This window comes from Equus asinus, chromosome 5 (assembly GCF_041296235.1).
Source record: "Equus asinus isolate D_3611 breed Donkey chromosome 5, EquAss-T2T_v2, whole genome shotgun sequence".
Taxonomy (NCBI): Eukaryota; Metazoa; Chordata; class Mammalia; order Perissodactyla; family Equidae; genus Equus; species Equus asinus.
The window spans coordinates 10,440,654-10,464,446 of record NC_091794.1 but is presented as its reverse complement, the minus strand read 5'-3'; the positions used below and the strand labels follow the sequence as shown (position 1 = coordinate 10,464,446).

At 40.2% G+C, this 23,793-nt stretch overlaps 1 long non-coding RNA gene across 1 annotated transcript in view; it reads left to right on the top strand.

Annotated features, from left to right (window-relative positions):
• Positions 1-272: 272 nt before the first annotated feature.
• The window catches only part of LOC139045224 (uncharacterized), a 277,468-nt gene continuing 253,947 nt past the window's right edge, over positions 273-23,793 (top strand). Inside the window, exons 1-2 of the long non-coding RNA XR_011503153.1 lie at positions 273-409; positions 8,916-9,005. This is a non-coding gene — a long non-coding RNA (uncharacterized lncRNA). The remainder of the gene's footprint in view (positions 410-8,915; positions 9,006-23,793) is intronic.

The following is a 23,793-nucleotide window of genomic DNA, read 5'->3' as shown; positions in this document are numbered from 1 at the left end:
GTTAGTTGTGAACATTATAACCCTCCCGCCTGAAATGTTACCAATATTTGACCTGCGAAAAACCAGTTTCATTGAATTGAGCCTCACATCTCAGTCGATATCCGCTAAGGAAAAGGGAAGCCTCCCACATCTGGGTTTCTCGATCGCGGCACTGTGGACGTTTTGGGCAGGATGAGTCTTTGTTGTGGGGTGATGGGAGCTGTCTCGTTTATCGTACAATGTTTAGCAGCGCCCCTGGCCTCCACTCACTAGATGCCAGTGCCACCCCTCCCTTCCTCCAGTTGTGACAACCAACAATGTTTCCAGACGCTGCCAAATGTGTGTGGGGGAGGGCGGGCCACAATCCCGCCTGTTGAGGAGGACTCAGACTGCAGTGTCCGTAGGAAATGTGTCATCAGGGTCTTCAGACGTACGCAGGAAGTCGGAATCCACCATTGTTATCTCACTATAATTTTATTAGTCCCTATTCGAATTTCCTCACTTGTCCCCCAAGAATCTTTCCTTCTCTGTTGTTGTTTGTAAAAGATAAACCCAGGATTTAACAATACTGCATTTAGCTATCCAGTCTCTTTAATTTCCTTCAATTTAGAACACTTGTTCTGCCTTTTTTGTTTGTTGTTTTTTACTGGCACGGACTTTTTTAGAAAGTTCAGGCCAGTGGTTTTCCAGAATATCCTTCAATTTGGATACTCAGATTGGTTCCTCATTAGAGGATTCACATTGAGTATTTTTCGGGGGTTTTTTGGCTGGAATTCCACCTAAGTGATGTTATATCCAATTTTATCTGTTTTCAAAGGACTATTTAGCTGTTCTGAGAATGTTTGATGTGAAAGAGTCTATTTTTCCCCCCCAGTGATTTGAGATACTACTTTTATCACATACATAAATTTCCACATTGTACTTGGGTCTATATCTATATTTCCTATTTTTTCCACTGATCTGATTGTCTACTCGCGTGCTAATATTATACTGTTTTAATTACAGAAACTGTATAATATATTCCAGTATCTGGGAGGGCTGGCTGGGCCTGTCTCATTGATGCTTTTTTTTTTTTTTCCTGTTTTTTGGATATTCTTGCTTATTTACTTTTTCCATGTAAACTATAGAATCTACTTCCAAAAATACTTTAAAAAACTGGTATCAATTTATGAGTTTGCATTAGTCTATTGAAGAGGAAGTTTTATTTTTCCTTTTATTCAAGTCCCAGTTTTGCGTCTTTTAGGAAAGCTTTAAAATTTTTCTCATACAGGTTTTGCATATTTCTTGTTTGAGTTTATTCCTAGGGTATTTTCTTTTTGGTTGGTAATGTAAATGGGGTCAGCTCCTCTATTTTTCCCTTTAACTGCTTATAGCTTAAATATATGAAGATATTGATTTTTACGTGTAATTTTATATCTTGCTGGGTATTGAATCTCGTCTTGCTTCTCAGAGTTTTCTGTCGATTCTATTGGCATGTCTATTTACACTTTTATATGACTGCAGTGATTGTTCATGTTAAAGGTCAGATTGCCCACCTTAGGTTCCTGCATTCATTTGACAACTGCAAATATCCTGCGCAAAGGCCTCCTTGCTTTCTGACACTCTAAGAGTCCCAGTCTCCTATGGGGCAGTCTCATTCACGGCTCCAGACCTAGAGTCAGCCACTTCTCAAAGGACTCGTCGTTGCTTCCCATGAAAATGGTATTTGGTGACCCTGATCTTTGCACTTAAAGATATTCATAGCTAAACGACTTGTCGTTACTTCTCAGAGTTTTCAATACAAGATTGAGGAAATATGTAGTTTTTCAAAGAAAGATAAATCATAAATTTGTGCCAATATTCCAATTCTAATGAAAGTTTATAGAATTTTTTACTTAACTTTTTTGATTTTATATTGGATCTCCTTTCTGCTGAAAAGCTTGGTTCCTAATAATATGAACATAATTGCTTGGTTACTTTTTCCCATAATATAATTTCAAATGAACAGTACCAATATTATAACTCATCGTAGAAGTTCTAAATGCAATTTAATAAAGTTAGGTTTATTTGCTTCAGGTTGTTTTCAAATCTGGGTTGCTTAATTAAAAAGAAAGTTAAATCCAAAGTGGAAAAAAAAGAGCAAAACTTAACTATTTCTAGCTTTTTTTTGGTGAGGAAGATTCACCCTGAACGAACATCTGTGGCAGTCTTCCTCTACTTTGTATGTGGGATGCCACCACAGCATGGCTTGATGAGGTCTGCACCCAGGATTTGAACCTGCAAATCCTGGGCCACCAAAGCAGAGTGTGTAAACTTAACCAGTATGCCACTGGGCCAGCCCCCAAATATTTCTAGCTTTTTGAGTGTAACGTCTAATTCATTTATTTATTTCTCTCATTGTTACTGATATAAATATTTAAATCATTTTATTCTGAATTCTCTTTAGTGTCACCTTGTACACTCTGATATCATGTTTTCATTATTGTTTTTCTAGAAATTCTTGATATCAGTTGCTATTTCCCCTTGAGCCTGACTATGTTTAATAGAAAAATTTAAAATTCCAAGTTAGGAAGGCTTTCTTATATTTTGATTGTTATGGATTCCTACTTTTATCATATTGTTGATGGAGAATATTATTTGCATTTTTTAATGTAATTTATTGAGGCATACATATCTCTATAAGTAAATCATAGAGTCAACATAAATGTCAATCATACAGTTTTTTGTCTTGGACTCAGAGAAGTGTACTAAAGTCTGCTATTTTTAAGTATTTCCATTCTCTTTGAATCTCTTGTAATTGCTGCTATATGAAAGAAGCTGCTGTGTTATTTGCTGCAAATCTTTCATAAATATTTTATTTTCACTGTGAATTGTAGCCGGTGGCATTGTAAGGTGCTCTTTGTCTTGGTAATGGTTTTTGGTCTGAATTCCACTTAATTGGATTTCAGAATCTCAATTCTTTCATTCTTTTTCTTTGCATCTCCTTGGTGTACCTTTGCTCATCCTCTCATGGTTAGCAGGTCTGAATTATTTTTGTTTTAGGTGCGTCTTTGTCTTTTATCTGCCGCAGAGATTTGGCTTTTGCTTTGGAACCAATTTTTTTGTCCTTTTAATAGCAGACTTAAGCCCTCTCTTGGTTGATATGTTTGGTCTCAGATATCTCATGTTATATTTATATGTAATATCTAGCATATTTGATGATGGAGGAAAATAAAGTAGGGAAGGGGGACGAAAATGCTGGGGGGATATTCCATTTTAAATAAGTGCTCAGAGAAGGCCTTGCTGAGTGACTTTTGCATAAACTCTTCTAGTAGGTGAAGGAATGAGTCATGCAGATAAGTGAGGTGAGACTTACCCTGGAGGAGAGAACAGCTGGGGCAAAGGCCCTGCGGCACAGGCTCCCTGGTGCGTTTCCCTAGAAGAGCAGGAGGCTGGTGTGACTAGAGTGGATGACACGGGAGAATAGTAGGAATTTTGGCGCTGGGTGTTGAAATAATATTACTTCTGCCATCCCACAGACATAAATTAATAACTCTATGGGAATACATTAGTAACTCTGGGAATTCCAGTCTAGGTAGGAAAGGAAGCCAGCCTTATGGGTATTATATTTTGAGGTCCAACTCAAATTATGCATGAAACTAGTTTCTTCTCTGCTGACGTTGAGGCTTGGATTACTAAACACTTTCCAAGGCAGTGGAAACGATCCTTGAATATATTCACCAAATCTCTGATGTTTCACTTTCTACTGTATATTCTGCCCCCAAACAAGTCAGACAGAGATCCACACCTACAGCTTTTCACTATTTATCTGAAGGTGTCAGTTTACAGGGGAAGAATTTTACTGAAACATATATATGAAATGTGTCTTGACTAGTAAAAGTTCAAAAAGTATAAAAACATTAAGATTCTATACTGGGAAGCTTGACCAAAGGCCAGAACACGGCAGAGAAGTTTTCTGAATTCTTTCAAAAAGTCAAGTATTTGGCTTAAAACAGTTTTTTTCTTTTTAGAAAGAAATTTGTTGTTTTAACTGAAAACTCTATGGCAGAAGAAGGTGGAATGAAATGAGTGTGTGTATGGGGGCAGGGATGGGGTGAATCAAGTCTGGAATCCAGAAAAACAGTGTTCAGGATTCAAGTGGATGGGAAGAGAGAAGGGACAAACTTTAAATATATGCAGGATGCCTTCTTCCTTGTCTTTATGTGTTTCATTTGGCAGCATATCAATTTTCTCCTTCTCCTTTGCTCCTTTTTCTCCTTCGCCTTTCTTTTTCTTAAGCTAAACTGTCACAGTGAAATGCTGTCCGAATAAGTCACAACTCATAGAAAACTGAACAGTGCATTGTAAAACAGGACACAAAACAAAAGGCTTCATCTGAGAGCTGAGCTCATCGCGGCGGCGACCACAGACCCAGTGCAGCAATTCAGCGGTGTTTCTGGGAGCCCCGCAGTTTCCACAATTCTTGGTGTGCTACTGCCCCCTGCTGTTCGTTTGGATTCACTGACCACAGAAATGGGTTTTCATAACAACCCACGTTGCAGCGCAACATTAGCGTGTCAGAGAAAGACGACATAGTTCAAAGGTTTAAAACAGAATAATTTAAACAATTGCTTTCTAAAAAGCTGGATATGTAAGGAATCACAAAGCAGCTTTCCCTACTCCACGATATGTTGAAAAGAAATCTATGATTCACTAATTTGGCTAATGAATCCGGTTTCCTCTTTAAGTTTCTGAGGGGAGCAGAACACAAGGCAATTGAGGTCACTTAGAGAAATACTGGTAAAGCGAGAGCAGAGAGAAGACAGAGAAAAACGGAGGGCAAAACGAGCAAACGGAGGGGGGTAATGAATAATTTACGTACAGCGAGGGGAAAACAGTTCCATCCTGAACAGATCGCTTGCATTTCTCAGAGGGTGTTGGGAGAAAAGCGGCTTGTCTCCGCGAAGAGCCTGGGCAGGTCACTGTGAGCCTTCAGGCCTCGGCCTCTGGTTCTTGGGTTTGGCGGTGGAAGCTTCTCAGAACCATTAGGGTGTGGGCTGGGGCCCCTGAAGCCGAGCAGAGGCACTAATCCTTGGAGCTGATTTCCTGGCTTTCTCTGCAGTTTCTAAAGGGGTCAGGGTTATCTGCTGGAGGGGAGTCAGCCCACGGGCAGGTGTGTGTGTTGGGCCAGGGAGTTTCATGTTACCTGTTCCTGGTTTCAGCCACCGAGCGGCTGCTGGTTCCTGCGGGCCTCGTCCAGGGGGATTAGGCAGTAAGGTGCCAGGATCCCCTCTCCCTCGGTAAAAGCAATTCAGAAACTTGAGGCCTCCCTTCAGCATCTGGTTTTTGCTCAGACTCTGTCCATGAGGAACATAGTTAGACAGAACCTTTTACTATTTAGAAAATTACATGCATATTTACATGCAAAATTACATCCAGTTTTGATAGACCTAGAAATCTAGCCTGAACTACTCTTGAAAGATTTAGTTTTTGCTTTTCTTTGTAAATCTTCTTGAAAGACTTAGTTTTTGACGCTGAGCGACACTTCCAAAACTTCTGAAGTCCCCACTTCAAAGGCATAAAAGATGGATTTTAAGAAATAAAAATTCGAGAAAGCATTTACATGATTTATTTCAGGTACATTCAATAAGCCGATTCCTTAATGCTTGACATAGTTGTTCACGGTGGTGGTTTTAGCGCTCAAGGAGTTTTCTGTTTCTCTTGTGTGACATCTTACTATTTATGTATTTACTCGCTTAAATTTATGTTCTCTACTGTGGCAGGTGTTAAAGATATGGCGAAAAACAGGATAGACCATGTCCTTAAGCTTTTTATAGTAACTTAGAAAAATGTTGAGCGACAGTAGGATAATCATGCAAGAAGGAGCCAAGAGTAGAAAAATAATTTCCCCATTCCTTTTCATTTTATCATTTTATTCCATTCCTTTTTCTCTTTACTTTTTCACTTTATTTGTATTTGTATTCACTTTATTTGTTCAAATTACAAATTAGGATGCTGGCTATCCTTTTTAATATATTTTTGCACAGTCCCTAGTACTCCAGCACATGGTACAGAGTTTGCATCTTGCAATAAATATCTGTTGAATGACTATGAGCCCTTCCTCGCTACGCCCGGCACTAGTGCCTACGTAAGCCAGACGTACATTTGATTTCAGTGGAGGAGAATAGTGTAGTTGGGGGAAATTTATATAGACCTGGAAGCAAGTATTAGGAATATTTGTTTGTATTTGAACTCTTAGGGGTAATAAGAAACTTTTTAAATAAAAAAAGCTAGAAGAACACAAAAATGCCACCCTGTAAGCACCTGAGGATATGTCTCTTTTTAGTGATTTTCTTATGTTGCTTCTACATATGAATTTTTAGCATCTCTGCCTGTGCAATTCCTTATCAGATCTGTGTGCATGCACCTACTGAAGATGTAGAAGAAACCTGTATTTTTCTTCAGTCCCAGAGAGCAAACATGATGCCTGTTTTTCCAAACAATGTTGAAATCTAGTTATTTTTCTTTTTGAGTCAAGAACTAACTTAACAATATCTCATTGCACAATATTCTTAGTATATTGGAAGCTGCTTTTTTGGGCCACTTTAAATGTGCAACCCAAATTGTCTGCTCCTATTTAATTGTTCTGTTTAAATTGTGTTGAATACCGATATCTAACAAAACTGTAGGCGTAAATGGTTCTGAAATTTCATTGAGTTCCTGAGAAGTGAATCTTCTTTGCAAGTGTACTATGGAGTAGTTATAATATAGAGTTATATATATATATTTTTATAGTAATGCAGTATTTTATTTATTCTGTCCATTAATGACTAATATTTAAGGACATATTCAATATTAATAGAACTTTAAGAGGAGTTCAACCCTTTTTCATATTTCAATATCGGGTATTACTAACAGGCAGTCAAAATAATTATGGCCAAAATTATTATGTCAAAAACATAATAAATGTTTGGTATTGGTCTACATACAGTTCAATTTTTGATGTAAAGTTGTTCGCCTGTCCATTTGGGTTCCTTCCCTACCAGGAATGTCTCAACGCTGGGATGGTCCCTTGGTGTTTCTTCTGCTGTCGAGTTTTAGCATAGTTATCTGTGAACTGCACTGAATGGACAGGTACTCATCACGAGTCCTCCAGATAAGAGTACCTAAGCGATTACTGTAGTAATAAGGAGGTAGACAGGCCATGCAACCGCCCAGTGGATTTGAGGCCAGTAAGTTAAGTCTAAGGAATTTAGCCGAGCTGCAGAAATAGAAGCCCGACAGGAGATGAGTATGACGCCAAATTGGGAGCTTAAGAAAAGAACAAAACCGTAACATCAGTGGCTCTTTCTGGCAATGACAACGGTGAATTTCCCACCATTTTCCCTGTGGCTTTGGACGATCTCGGGTCCATCCTGCGCCCACTCGAGCATGCCGACCAGGGAGGGAGAGGAAAATCGGAGCGGGCCAGCCTGGAGTCCTGTTTACTGTCTCCATTCTCTCCCTTCTGAAGTTCCATCGAGTCTGCACACAAAGTTTGGAACTATTTTCTGGTCAGTGGTGGTGGTGGTGATTAGGTTGGAGGAAGCTTACAGAGTTAAAGAAAAATAGTTGACCATAACTGTGTTTTAAATAATGTAAAGGCCCCTTTAATTCTAGTATTTTGTGATTCTTCTTGACATCATACATTGCCTAGAAGTATGTTTAAAAAGAGGGCAACCTTCTGAGTGTCATACGTGAGACGGCTTCCCGTGTGGTACAGTGACCAGAGAGCACGTGTCAGTCCTTCCTCCCCGGGCCCGGGGGTGCTGGCCGGACTGTGCTCCCATCCTCGAGTCGTTTCTCAGAGGATGCGGGATGAAGCCAAGGTGGTCAGAAACAGAACTGGAAGAAGAGGGAGTAAGGTATATGGCGTTTTACTTCTATTTCAGTAAAATGCCTCTTGGGAGCCTTGGTTAGAAAGGGCGGCGTGGTGAACGCAGCTGGAGGGGCAGACTTTCACTTCAGTTGATCCACCTGAAAGGTTGGGCTCAGGAATAGGTCGCCTGTCCACAGCAAAGACTCTCTCTTTCTCTTTTGCTCTCTCTCTCTTTCACATTTAAACCCAGATCTCTATCTGGGTGATTGAAAAACAATGGAAATTACGAGAGCTCCTTATAATTGATCACTCTTGCCAAAGCCAGATAGACAGATAACGATTGGGATTTAGAAAAGAAAATTGTCTGCGTGACTTTGAAAATAAAAAGAAATGTGCTACCGAGATGCTGAAAGTATATCATTAAATAGCCCTAAGAGACATTGCAAATAATTTAGGTTTTAAGTTGGTCAGTATGAGATTTGTGTTTAAAGGGCCTCTTCTCTCAACTCAAGTTGCCTTGGGCTTCTGGCTATTTGAAAATGTTTGTATTCATGAACACTGCTTTTGTAATTGATGTGAATGTTTGCATAAAGCCCAGCTCTGATTTGTAACCTGGAAAGTTCATTTACGTATTCATTCCATGTTCGTTATGCATTTATTATGTGCCAGGTATGACGACAGTGATTGGTTATTACGTTAATTTTAAAGCTTCTATTTTCGTGAGCTCTGTGGACCTGAATTGCAGGGAAGCGTGTATGGAGAACAGACCAACCTGTGGCCAGGTGGGCCTCTCACACTCTGGCTAGCTCTCTGCTGTAACACTTCTCACGCTTTCCTTGTTCACATTCATTTTGCCTCCTGGCAAGAGAGCAGAGCATCATTTGATGCTGGATTTCATCATCACTGTGTTCTCAGCATCTAACACAAAGCCGGCAACATAAGGGAGACCCAGAAAGGGGGTTTGCATGAGTGGAGGCGCCGCATAAACATACAGTGCTCTTTCTAAGGGCATTTTAGTTTTCATTGGATGTTAAGGCCATTTCCCACTCTGGGATGTCTTTCCCTAGGAAAAGGAAAATCTTTCATAAAAAACCCTGTTATCCAAATATCTTTCTTCCAGAATTTGACCGAATATTGATCTGAAGCACTTCGACGTCTTAGAGGAAGCCGAGTCAAGTTAGTTTTGTAAGAATCAAGACCTTCACTCTGAGTGAGTATTCGGTTGACAATTACGAGAGCAGCTATTTTATACTAATTTTCAGAATGTTTATCAGTTTGCCTGGGAGGTGAAATCAGGCAATGGAGAAGCAGCTCTTGCCTGGGAGATGCTAATGTTGAGAAACCCTTCTCACCCATCCAGTATTGGTTGCTCTCTATGTATTCAGTAGGTTTGTGTCCACATAAATCCATTTTATGGGTGCTTTGAGTATGAAAGAGTGCTGAAAGGAGACAGTAGTCATATGCAGCCAGAGGGGTATGTAATTCATGTGAGCTTCTTCATCATTCTCCTTTAGGGTGGGAGTCACTGGCAGTACTTTGGAGTAATATCCCTGGTGCTGCATTTGTCAGAGCTCATACAGGATTGTCATTTACTGTTGAATAGACTGTGCACTGTACAAAGAGACCCATCTAAAGAGTGCACTATTTATATCATAGACATTATCAATCAAATATTTACTGTGACAATTTTATGGCAGAGGGCAGCAAAATTTCTTGTTCTAATAAAATTTGTATATATGACACATTTTCTGACAAATGGAAGTAAAATGTCTTGAAGAGGAGGTACCTTGTTTTTATAAATTTGCGCCAATGCTCTGAATGGGTTAGCGGCGGCCTGAACTCAGACAAATCACCTCGCTCCTTTGGCCTTTAAATGGAGATGTTATTCCTGCCTCACTAAATTGGGTGAAAGTATTGGATGTGGCTGGCACACAGTCAGCATTCAAGAAATGCTTTTGCCTGGGGCAGGCTCCGTGGCGCAGCAGTTAAGTTCGCATGTTCGGCTTCTCGGTGGCCTGGGGTTCACTGGTTGGCATCCTAGGTGCAGACAAGGCACTGCTTGGCACGCCATGCTGTGGTAGGCATCCCACATATAAAGTAGAGGAAGATGGGCGTGGATGTTAGCTCAGGGCCAGGCTTCCTCAGGAAAAGGAGGAGGATTGGCAGCAGATGTTAGCTCAGGGCTAATCTTTCTCAAAAAAAAAAAAAAAAAAAAGAAATGCTTTTGACTGAATGGGAAGGCACTAAGCATAATGCCTGTGGTAAAGGTTTGATAAATTGCACCTCACTTTGCCTTGAATAAGGGGAATTTTAGAGGGATTAAGTGTCTGTATAAATACGTGTCTTTGAATCTTTGAGCTTCTTAAGTGTTTCACATTTTACACTTCATGCCTGCATGTTACTATCTAAAATGTTCCTAACGAGTTGTTCAGGATCCTTCTTTGTTTTCTTGAGGGGTACACATCCTACACATCCAGCTTAAAGAAAATTATGACTATGTGACACATTGAAAGGAAAAATTAGTGATTCATAATATGGATTTCTTTTGGAATCCTAAAATACTGGAATCCTAGATTTAGAAGGGACCATTTGAATTTCCTTTTATTTATCAAATACATATTAATTAGTTATTATATGAGAGTGACTGTGCTATGCCCTAGGGCTATAAAGAAAAATAAAATACTATTGTCAAGAAGTGACAGGTCTTTTATTAACTTGACTTTTAGGAATTTCTTTCATGACAATTTAAAATTTATCTTCCTATAATTTCATTTATGGGTGTTAGCTTTACTCTTGGGGCACAAAAAATAAGTCTGATTCTTTACTAGAAAAATCATGTATTAAGGTAATTGTTTATTTCTGAAACTCCTATTCTTCAAGTTAAACATCCCTGTATTCTTCTGCTGTTCCTCAAGCCTCTTCTCCGTCTTACTCACTCCCCTGAATGCCTTCCAGGTCATCTACTTACCTCTGAAGGTGTGGGGCCCACTGGGTGTTCAGGGCTCCAGCTGTGGACCAACCATCACAGAATACAGCAGGACGATCACTGCCTGCTTTCCAGATACTACCCCTCCAGTCTCCGGCAGGGTTTATAGAGATAAGTGGGTGATCAATGTTTACCGTACAATGTCCTGTCCGTACCACTATTAAACAGAATTGCACTTATTTCGCATGTTACCATATAAGGTAGTTTTTGGAAAAGGATAAATGACCTCCTAATTCCTTGAGGAGTTTATTGTGCACTGTTTCCCACAATCGAAATGAGAACAATAATGAGGCAGCCTGGCTAGAGCTCTACATTATTGAGTGACCATTTGGAAGTCATTTTTGGTCCTGTTATTTAAGCCACTGCAATTCATACATCTTCTGAGAGGAGAGAGGTGAGTAGCCAAGGAAGGACTTCTATAGCTTTCCATGAGCTATTTTTATAAATTACTGTCTCAGTTAAACATTTTTTTCCTTTCAGATGAACAAAGAACATGACAGAGAAAGAATTGTTCTACTTATAACTCTAAGCATTTACTAAAAAAACTTAATATCTTGGCAACATTTCTTTTTTTAAGTTAACAAATGTGCAGACTCTCTTTATCCCAGGTGTGCTCTGACTCAGTGTCTGGGACAAGTAGCCCTGCCCAGCAGAATGCTGGAAGATGCCAATCATCCCTCAGCCACAACTGATAGGTGTGTACGCTGCTCTGCTTTGCACCTTATAGTGGAAGGAAAGGCCAAAGAGAGATGCACTAATTAATTGGAAGATGGGGACAGGAAAGAGGTCTCTGCCTCAATAAAGGAGGAGGATTTCGAAGCAGTAGGAGGTAGAATGGGATGGGTGATATGTTAATTTCCTGGGGCTGCCATAACAAATTACCACAAACTTTGTGGTTTAAAACAACAGAAATTCGTTCTCTCATAGTCAGGAGGCCAGAAGTCTGGAATCAAGGTGATGGCAGGGCCATGCTGTCTCTGAAGGCTCGACTGAAGAATCCTTCCTTGCCTCTTCCTAGCTTTGGTGGCTCCTGGCAATCATTAGCATTCCTTGGCTTGTAGATGCATTGCTCCAGTCTCTTTCTCTGTCTTCACACTGTCTTTTGTCCTGTGACTCCTCTGTGTCTCTTTGTCCAGATCTCTCTCTCCTTTTCCTTATAAAGACACCAGTCATTGGATTAGGACCCAACCAATCCAGCACAACCTCATCTTGATTACATCTGAAGACCCTATTTCAAAATAAGGTCACATTTACAGGTACTAGGGGATTAGGATTGGAATATATCTCTTTGGGGGATATAATTCAACCAATAACAGATGAGATGGCACCAAATCACGGAACACTTTAATGATACTTAGAAGAGTATGGGTTTTATTTATAAGCCAAGGGACCACTGGAAACTTTAAGCAAGGGTACTAATAAGATAGTTATTACAAGAAGGTCTGATAGCCAGCAGTGTGCTTCATATCATACTGAACTGAAGATGAAGTTTAGAGGCTAGAATAGCAAATAGGAGTATGTTGCAGCGTTCTAGGAATAATGTAAAGGAAAGTTTATGGAGGAAGATGTGGATGGAAGAATGTATTTTCCAAAGATGGCTGCAACAAGGTCTCTCACACCACTCGCTCGTCTGCAATGAGATCTTCTTATACTCTCGTGGATAGATGGTGTCTGTTTCTCTACACATGAATCTGGGCAAAGCCAGTGACTGCTTACCAGTACAAGAGGGTGAAAATGACGCCACATTGGTTACATGCATGGACTTTCCTGACCCAGCAGCTTAACTCCCTGCCTCTTGGAAGATAGCCACCATGGAGGAAGGGTGGCTCCCCCGAGACCACCTTACTGTGAAAAGCCCCCCCACTGAACCACATGGAGGGGCCCTGGAGGCAGGGCCAGAGCCAGGGCCGGGGTGAAGCAAGTGACGTGCCTAGGTGCAAAGTTTAAGGAGGCACTCACTCACAGGTTCACTTTCATGACATTGAGAGTGAGTGCTTCCTTCCTAAACTTTGCACTCTCAGAGCTACACTCTTAAGAAGGCCCACACTCTCAGGGTTGAGCAAGTACAGGGGCAGTGCATGCGAATGAGTGCCTCCTTAAATTTTGCACCCAAGGCACCTCTTCTTGCCCTATCCTAGTCCCTGCCCTTTCTGGAGGATGTTATGCCAGATGGAAGGAGAGACAGACAGAGACAGAGAGAGACAGACCATGAAGCCCCACAGGGGTACAAGACATTTAAGAGAGGAAGCCATCTTGAATATTGATCCTCTGGCCGCAGCTACCCACTGGCACCAGGTGGATGAGATGAACCACTGAGCTGAGCCTTCCTAGATTCCTGATCCACAAAATCAGGAGTGAAGCAAAATGTTTGTCTTAAGCCACAAAGTTTTGGGGTAGTTTGTTATGCAGCAATATAGTACCCAAAGCACCCCCAAGTCTTGCCGGTATTATGTGGGGCTAATAGTTGACTGAGAAATACCAGAAAGCTCTATATTTACTCAATTCTAATGGAGTGGAATATGTTTGACTGCTACTTAGGGAGAAGGGATGAAGAAAGTAATGGAGAGAGATTATAGTCACTGGCAGCCTAGGAAATAGAATTTAATGCCTAGTTTCTTCAGCTCGCAGCTTAAGCTACATAGCTATACCACTTTTCAGTGTTTGAGGTTGGCCAGAACAAAAAGATACACGCACTCACAGTTTGAGTCTTTCTAGAAACAAAATCTCTGTTTTGATCTATGCCATGCTGAGGGATGTGAAATTCCCATTTTAAAGCAGATGGTCTGAATTCTGATGCTAAATGAATAAAATTGTCCTTGGATCTCATTAGCCCTCATGTAGGAAGGGAGGGGAGTTCGTGTAGCTATTTTTTTCTTGGCTGTGTCTGAACAAATCAAGCTTTGAATGAAAGGTTTATTTTTATGGAGGCTGAATTTACTAATTTTTTTATTGAGTACTTCTGTTTCACGGTAATTTACACATTCTTTCAAATGGTTGTTGGCACATTTATTTATTTTCCTTTGAGGCATTTTCTAATTACTTGTAAACAAGGCTGAGAGAAAAGCAGATCTAGAAAAAAAGTTAAAAAAGGATTGTTTTGTAGAGGAGGAGTATTACACATAAAATGAAAATATAATGGATAATTTTAAAAGCCTTCATTCCGTTTTATAGGTTTCTCTGCTTGCTCCTACAAATGGGCAATGAGTAAAGATTTCCCTACCCATTATTCATTTCTACAGGACGTGAGACATTTTTATGACCTCCTAGAGTACTTATAATCTGTACTACCCAATTTAGCACCTAATTATATTCTGTCTCATAATGTTCATTATTATATCGTTGTGTGATTCTTGTCCCCTCAAGTAGATTATATGATCTTAAAAGGCAGGGACCATGTCTTATTCTTCTTCCTTATTTGCATTTTATCTAGCATAGTGCTGATCATAGTATCCACTTGGGAAAATTTTAATTCATAAAAGTGTGTTAAGTAATTCTAGTCCCTCAACGCTCAGTGAATGTGTCTATGGAGCATTTGTTGTGACTCTGGACTTAAGGGCACAGAGATAGGCAAGTTGCTTTTTGTTTCCCCATGGAGTTTGTCATCAAGTGGAAGTACTAAGATGCGGGGTTACTTGGACTGGTCAGTGCCTTCCTCTCCCTTTCCCTTCAGTGTCAGACAGGGCAGATGAAAAGCAGAGAGGCACGTGCAATTGTGCTCCCGTTCTCATTTTGATGTAGACAATGGTTGGCATTTTTTCATCTTCATTTCTCCAGTTGGACAAGCCAAATAATGATGTCTGACCTGGGAAGGGGGTCTCTTTTGGCTGGGCAGCTAAGCTAAAGGCACTGGCAAGCCTTACCTTCCTCTCGTTTCAAATGAGTGTGCTATTTCTCAGGGCATCCACATTATTATATTTTTTGATTGTGGTAAAAAATACATAACATAAAACTTACATTTTAACTATTCTTTTTTTTTTAATGCTTTCTTGGTGAGGAGGATTGGCCTTGAGCTAACATCTATTGCCAGTCTTCCTCTTTCTTTTCTCTCCCCAAAGCCCAAGTACATAGTTGTATATCCTTGTTGTAGGTCCTTCTAGTTCCTCTATGTGGGATGCTGCCATAGCATGGCTTAATGAGAGGTGTATAGGTCCGTACCCAGGACTCAAATCGGCAAACCCTGGGCCGCCAAAGTGGAGCGTGTGAACCAACCAATTGGCCACAGGGTGGTCCCTTAACCATTCTTAAGTGGACAGTTAAGTAACATTAAGTACATTCACGTTGTTGTGCATCTGTGACCACTATCTACCTCTAGACCTTTTTTATCATTGCAAACTGAAACTCTGTATCCATGAAACAATAACTCCCCATTCTTCTCTCCCCTAGCTCCCAGAAACTACTATTCTAATTTCTGTCTCTATGACTTTGACTACTCCAGATACCTCATAAAAGTGAAATGGTAGTGTATGTGTCCTTTTGTGTCTGGCTTATTTCACTTAGCATAATGTCTTCAAGGTTCTTCCATATTGTAGCATGTATCAGAATATCATTCCTTTTTAAGGCTGAATATTCCATTGTATGCATATATGACATTTTGTAATCCATCCGTTGTGGAAAATGCTGCTAGGGACATGAATGTACAAAGACAGATTGCATTGTTATAAGCACCAACACTGATTTAATGCCCATGGTGAGCAAAGTACCCTTCTCAGCCATTAAAATACCAGAAAGAATCAGCATTTCTCTGGAATTTTGTAGCTTGAATTCAGAGACTTAAGTACTCATTGGGAAAATGTGGCCTGACAACATTTTTTAGATTCGGACTATGACCAATACTTGCATTGAGTAAATATGTTTTGTTTATTTATCCTTCCAAATGCTTTCTGTCTCCACCTTTCTATGCTGTCGCTGCTGCAAGGTCTGTCCTCATTGCCATGCAGCAGGACCACTGCAATCATATTCTCACTGGTCTGTCTCCCTTGTTTCTACCTTTTCAATTTTTCTTGTAAAGCACTGCTTTGGTCATTTTACTTTACTGAACAAAAGCTTGCCATCCCCATCATGTCCAGGACAAAGCTCAGTCTTGTTTGTCTGGCATTTAAGGCCTTTGGTAATCTGCCGCCAGCTTATCTTTCAGGTCCTACTTCTTTCACTTCCTCATAGAAACTCTGCTCCAAGTCAAAATTGTCTTCTCATTACCCCTGGGCAAATCATTCGTATCCTGACTTTTATCATTGCTGTTTGCTCCGCCATGTATAACTTTTTTCAAGCTGTCTTTAAGTTTTAGCTCAAATCTTTATGTTTCTGCTAAATCTTTTTTTTTTTTGGTGAGGAAGATTTGCCCTTGAGCTAACATCTGTTGACAGTCTTCCTCTTTTTTTTTTTGTTTTTGCTTGAGGAAGATTAGCCCTGAGCTAACATTCATACCAGTCTTCCTCTGCTTTGTGTGTGGGATGCTTCTGCAGCATGACTGATGAGTGGAGTACGTCTGCGCCAGGGATCTGAACCCGCAAACCTGAGCTCCTGAAGCGGAGCGCCCGGAACTTTACCTACTTGACCACGGGGCCAAATCTTTCTTAAACAGCTATGTTTAAAAATGATTGCTTGCTCTTTTGAATATTTGTGCACTTGCTGTAAGATTAATCATGTTAATGATGTTTTTGCAATAGCTTACATTTTTTGAATTCTCAGCAACTAAGTGCTTTAGTTGCATTATTTTATTTCATGTATACAGCAAACATATGAAGTATATACTATTATTATCCGTTAGACATATGATAGACTTGAGACTTTGTCATGCTACCTAACTTGCCCCAAGTCACACAATTAGTAAGTGGCAAATCTAGGGCTCGATCCCAACTTGTCTGCTGCTAATGCATCATTTAAAACGTATCTTTATTGATGATCTCGTCAAGATGGTGGCATAGGCGAACTCAACTCACCTCCTCCCACGAACACAACCAGGTTACAACTATTCCTGGAAAAATTACAACGTAGAGAGAACTGAAAATTGGATAAAAAGAGCCCCCACAACAAGGACAGTCCTGACTGAAGCAGAAGAGGCAGAAATTCCTTCTGGAGAGAAAAAAGCAACCTTTGTGAGTGGTGGAGCTTCACAGCCAGCTGGGCAGGAGCTACCCTGAGGTACGCGGCCCTCCCTGGAGAATTGGGGACCTGAGTGGAGGCCCGTTACTGCTGTAAGCATCCTTCAGACTCAGCACAGCAGAGACAAGTATCCTACTGTGTGGTTTCACTGGCTATTAACTGTAACAGGGAATATCCCCAGGAAGCTATCAGACACAACCTGAAAAAACCAGACTCTTAAAGGGCCCATGCATGAACTCATCTGTCTTGGAGAGTAACCTAAAAATCACCAGAAAGAAAGCTGCACAGTCCTTTGGTGAAAAGAGACTCACCTGGTAGGCTTTTGGTGCATCTCAGTGAGAGGTGAGACCTCTCCGGAGACTGAGACATTGGTGACAGCCATTGTTATGGCTTAGTAGAGATGTGCTGACACAGATGCTGGCAGACACCATTGAAGTTCTTCCCTTGGCCTGTTAGCCCAGGGATCTGCCACACACACTAGAGCACAGATTTAATCCACTTCATCCAGGACAGGGAGTCTGCCTTAGGGACTGGCCCTGCCCTCAGGCTACTTGTCAGCCTGCAAAGACTGGGTGCTTTGATCCTCTACAGGCAGGCAAGCATGTCCACCTCTGTGGGGCCTGTGTGAGGACCAGGTGAACTGTGAAGGGCATGGTAGAGAGGTGGGGGCCTCTGCAGTGGGGTGACTGGGTACGCTCTGGGGGTTTGGGAAGTGTGCATGGGCCAGGTCTGTGTTGATGGTGTGTGTGGACCTGTGGGAGGTGGGGCTTATCAGAGGCAGAAGACCTGTGCTTCACAAACAGCCACAAAGAGGATCAGCCCCACTTTCCAAAGCCTGAAACAGTTGGATGCTACTGTGCCTGGGGTCAGCCCCGCTCAGCTGCAATCCTAAGAGAACTGACAACAGTCTTTCAGGCCTCAGGCCTACAGCAACTGTAAGCCCCTGAGCCTAGCAACCAGCTACACTGGCTGCCTAGTCAAATAATAGGAAAACTGCTGCAACAGGAGGGTGCTATTAGACCTTGTAGCCAATGATGCTGGGGCTCCCCAAATCCAATTTACAAGCAGCTTTCCAGCGAAGGAAAGCCTAGGCTCCCTGGGTACCTGCAGTAAGAGCAACCCTGCCACAGCAGAAGGACCCAAGTAGCCCACACAAGGGCCACTTCTGGAACATTTGGACTGGTGACGGGAGGGAAGCACACTGCCGGGCCTCAAAAGGAGTCTTTTACATAAGGTCACTTCTCCAAGATCAGGACACATAGCTGACTCACCTAATACATAGATATGAGCACAGAGAAAGAGGTATAATGAGGAGGCAAAGGAATGCATTCCAAGCAAGGGAACAGAACAAAACCCCAGAAAAAGAACTAAATGAAACAGAAATAAGCAATCTACCTGACAAAGAGTTCAAACAAAAACTCATAAGGATGCTAACTTATATGGGGGGAAGACTGGATGAGCACAGTGAGAATGTCAACAAAGAATTGGAAAATATAGAAAAGAACTAATCAGAAATGAAGGCTATAATAGTGGAAATGAAAAATTCACTAGAGGGACTCAATAGCAGAGTAGATGATATGGAAGAACAGATCAGCAAGGTGGTTGAAAGACTAACAGGAACCAGACAAGGAGGCCCATTTTCACCACTCTTATTCCACAGAGTATTGGAAGTCCTAGCCAGAGCTACAGGCAAGAAAAAAATAAAAGAGATTCAAATTGGAAAAGAAGAAGTGAAACTGTCACCCATTGTACATGGCATGATTTTATAAATAGGATACCCTAAAGAATCCACTAAAAATTTTTAGAAATAATAAATGAATACAGTAAAGTCGCCAGACACAAAATCAACATAAAATGTATCTTTATTGCTTTAATTAGGTTATAGGCCCATGGGTGAATAACATCTTTGCTGTTCATGGTATCTCTCGTAGGAACTGTCCATGCGAATCAAAGTCAGAAAAAGATTGTCCATTGAATAGAAACTTTTTTTTCCTTTTATTTAGCTCACTGTGGATGAGCTTAGCATGATTTTTCAACTGGTTTCTTCATACTGTTTTTTCAAGACCGGGAAATCATCATGACTGCTTATGTCTGATTAAGTACACTTCTGAGGGACTTCTTTCTATCATAACACATACTGCACTGACTGTATTTATCTGTTACCTGTTTGTCTTCCCAATGACATCTTTGCTAAAGTCCTAGTACCTAGGACAATATCCTGCATGTATGCTGAGTAAATGCTAATTAAATGAATTAACTGCATCTGTGGCCATTATCCATCCTAAGAGTTGGTTTCTAAATGTTTAGCTGTTATAGAGTTGAGCAATACATTAGTCCAATAAAGTTGAACAGGTTTTGTCCTCAAGGAGGCATAATGGGCATATAAATGAAAACTATAATTTATTTAATTGTACTGCAACTTAGTTAAATGGTGTAATGGTATTTGTGGTCACTTTTAAAAAGGATGTTTGAGTGTAAGAAACTAACATGTATTTAAAGAAGAGAGATGCTGTGTCTTAAACGCTTGAGTGTATTTGGTCTATAGATAATTTGGGAGCAGGTATGGTTCAAAGTTTCATACAATGTCCTTTAAAATTAACCAATTCTCTTTTATTTCTGGATACGTGCCCACCAAACAACCTTCTGATTAGTAATTGGATTTCTCAAATATCTTGATACTTGAAAGCCAATGCCATAGAGAGTAGATATCAATATTTTGGTCACTGCAAAAAGTACATTTTCCACAAAAAAAGCCAGATGATTCTTTATTTAATTATATATGACTCTGCTACCTGTGTCTTAAAAAATTGAAGGAGTTTTCTCTTTCACCTACTTTGCCTACACCTGACTTAAACAATGGTAATGTCCTAAAAAACATTTCCCCAGAGTTCTTGCTTGAGACACCAACAAAACTCTTAATCTCTCTTTGTAGATAGAGACAGTAGCATCTGGAACAATGCTTTGCACACAGTAGGCATACAACAAATACTATTAAGTTTAGTCAGTTCATTAGAATACCATAGTCTAAAGCAATAGTTGTCCATCATCTTCTCTTCATGACACACATGATAGGTGTTGTTTCAACCTTCTAATTGATTCCTACCTGCCTCCTCAAGCTTGTTTCATATATACCAGCTATAACTGTACTTTCTCTCTCCCATTCTGGAAGCATATGGAAATGTGCATGAAAATACATTATTGTAGAGGTAATCATAACAATCATAGCAATGATAATAATAGTAAAAATAATGATACCACTAGAATATTTCAAACATCAATCTGATCACTATTTTGTTTATAACCTAACCAGCTTCCAGCTACCCAGTGTCAGTCCCTGGGACACAGGGCTCAGCGTGATGGGAGTGCCAGCAGCAGCTGAGTGCCCGTGCCCTGCAGGATGGAGATCCACTCCGACAAAGCCTCCAGGCCCCCCCACATTCCACACCACAGAACTCTCTCAAAAAACTTCAGAGAAGCAGGAACAACTTGGTATTCAATGTGAGCTCAGCTTGCTTCCTCGTCTTGTTTCCTAGTCGAGAGGTGTATGTAGACTCCTGGGTGCTCAGGGATTGTGAACCACTCTAGGGAATTCTCAAAGAGCCAATTTGCTATGAACCAGCTTCCACCTCAGACCTTCCTGAGAGTTTGTTAAAAATGGAACTACAGAAATATTTTGGCCTGCTATGAGGCTAGAGGGACCTCACAACAAGGATAAACTTATTTGACTCTGATGCTTTTCTTTTTGAGTACCATACTGCCACTTCCCAGTTCTTTGGCAATTTAATTCTGAGGAAAACTCAGCTTTTCTATGTAACAGAATTTTAATTTTCATTGAACTTTAGACATCTTAAAACTTCTTCTTTGTCCCTTATAAGCTAGTTTATGGTGCTTCCTGAAGGATTGTCATTGATGGGCTTTCCTTTCATATCCTAAAGCTCAAATAGTAAATAAATAATTGATTTTTTTGTACAGACATTATGATGTAATGGAAAGAGAGCCTGGGTTCAAATCCTGGTTCTACAATTTACATGCTGTTAGACATGGCCGTGCTGTTCACTCATTCATTCATTCATTCAACAGGTGACAGAGTTCTTACTTTGTGCAGACATGGTATTAAAACTCTGAGGAAAAAAGTCAGATAGATGTGATCTCCCAACTTTCAAACAGACTTTAGTTTACTAGGGGAGACTGCCAAGTCAATCAGCAATTACAGTAGGGGACTATGGAGCCATGTAGAATGGTAGTGCCTATGGAACTAAACACAGGGCAAGTGTGAATCAGGAACGGAGGAGGTGTTAGGAAAGGCTTCTCAGGGAGTCGTGCCAACGCTGAATCTTAAAGCCAAGTACAATTTAGTAGAATGTACATATAGAAAAAACATTAGCAGCCTAAGCAAAGCTTACAGGGAAGCATGAAATAAGATGTGTTGACAGATCAATATTTATCATTCTGTACTCCTGATGCGGAAGTTTCATTTGGAGGAGACAAAGGAGATGAATCTAGTCAAATTTTTCCATTTCCTTTTCTCTGAAATGAAGGTAATTATATCTTCCCCATTTGTTGTAAGCACTCAATAAAAAAGCCTGTGTAGAGTACCTAGCACATAGGGGCTCAGAAATGTTAGCTCCTTTTTCTCCCCATCAGCTACCCTCCCCTGCCTTTTCTCACTTTGGATTTTCCTAAGTAGAAAACACCCTATTGATGGTTAAATTATCAGCTTGTAAATTATGACTGTGTTTAGGAAAGTGGAGGAAGGACAAAAGGTTTAAAACTCTGTTCTTTTTCTGACCCGGATTGTGCATGTTGAATTGAATGGGGGCGGTACTTGGCAGCAACATTACTTTATTGTGACACTGCACAGTTTCCTGTGTCATCACAATTGGTATGCCAGGAGGGCACTGGTCCCCAAAGGGCATTGTAGTCCTGGTCTGTCTGTTTGATCTGCTGAGTTCAGTGCTGAGCACAGGTCATGTGCACTGGAGTGCCTGGGAAAAACCTTGAAAGGATGCTGTTGTGTGTGCTCTCTTTTCTTTCACCATTTTGAGGTCTCCGAATTTGGATGTGCTTAAGGGAGCAGTTTTTAAGTATGCGTTTTCTTCTGGGGGCAGGCCCAGAACTTCTAGGATCCAGTAAATATTAACAACGACCACCTTTGGGGATTTTTAGTCTACATTTTGATGTCTCTTTCAGGGGCTTTGCTTCCAGTATTGAGATGGATTCTGATAAGAGTTACCTAGTCCAGAGAGATTTACTTCATCCCATCATTTATTATTAATAAGGAATTATTTATAGTAAATGCCATTTTCTCAAATCCTTGTCACCTGTAAAATACCTTTCATGATTTTCGTCAAGCCCAGATACCTTCTGTTCTATTATTTACTTAATATTTTTCTTTAAATCTCCAACCTTTTAAAAACTTACATGAATTTAGCCTCATCCTAAGCAATCATACTTATAAACTCATGGACTTGATATGCAAGTTATATTTTTCTAATATATACTCAGACAAGTGCTAAAATAAAAAATTTGTTGATTCTACCATCTAATATGAGGGTCAGTAAACATAGTCAAATCTATTCATTTATGAATTGTCTATGGCTGCTTTTGACTTATGACAGCAGAGTTGAGATACAGACAGAATGGCCTGCAAAGACTAACATATTTATTATATGGCTGCTTAAGAAAAGTTTGCCAAACCCTCACCTAAAATTATCTTCATACCATCAACAGAATACACAGCATACTCTGTAAAACATTACTACAGTGCATTTGTCAGGACACAGTGTGCATTAAATTCTTAATCACATTTTTTTCAGCACTACCAAATACTTTACTCTCTTATCCTGGATTGAAATATTTAATTATAAATAATTTATGTTCTGAGAACCTTGGTGACAAGTCTGTTTGAGACCAAAAGAAAGGTCATTAAGGATAATTTACATATTTTTAAATCAAGTGGATATTTGCCTATAAAAATATCTAATGGTACAAAAATGCATAAAGTGAGAAGTAAAAATTTCCCTACAAGGAAAATCTAATCTCACCCACTAAAAACAACATCCTTGTATTTCCTCCTAGTCATTTCTCTGCATATTCAAGATTAAATATCTTTTCTTGTTTTTTAAACTATAGCTTATAGCTTATTTATTTTATTTTTTTAAAGATTGGCACCTGAGCTGACAACTGTTGCCAATCTTCTTTTTTTTTTTTTCCTGCTTTTGTTTTCTCCCCAAATCCCCCCAGCACATAGTTGTATATTTTTAGTTGTGGGTCCTTCTGGTTGTGGCATGTGGGACACCGCCTCAACATGGCCTGATGAGCGGTGCCATGTCCACGCCCAGGATTGGAACCAGTGAAACCCTGGGCTGCCACAGTGGAGGGCATGAACTTAACCACTGGGCCACAGGGCTGGCCCCAAAACTATAGCTTATTTTTTAAATAAAAAAATAGGATATCAATATATGCAACTTGCTTTTTATAACAGATATATTTCTGTTGTTTAGAAATCTGAGTAATGTGGCTCAAATTGTAAATTGTTTAATATTACTTCAAAGAGTTTCTTAGGAACTTTATTGAGATATAATTTACATATTGAGAAATACACCTATTTTAAGTGCACCATTGAATGATTTTTAGTAAATTTACAGAGTCGTGCAGCCATCACCACAGTCCAAATATAGAACATTTCCATCATCCAGAAAAGATTCCTCCTGCCCATTTGCAGTCAGTCTGTTCCTACCCCAGCCCCAGGCAACCATGAATCGACTGTATGTTTCTATAGATATGTCTTTTCTGGACATTTCACATAAATGGAATCGTATATTATATGATCTTTTGTGTCTGGCTCTTTCACTTAGCATTTCAAAGTGACTTTAAGGTGGAAAGTGAAGGAAAGGTTCAAATAGCCCCA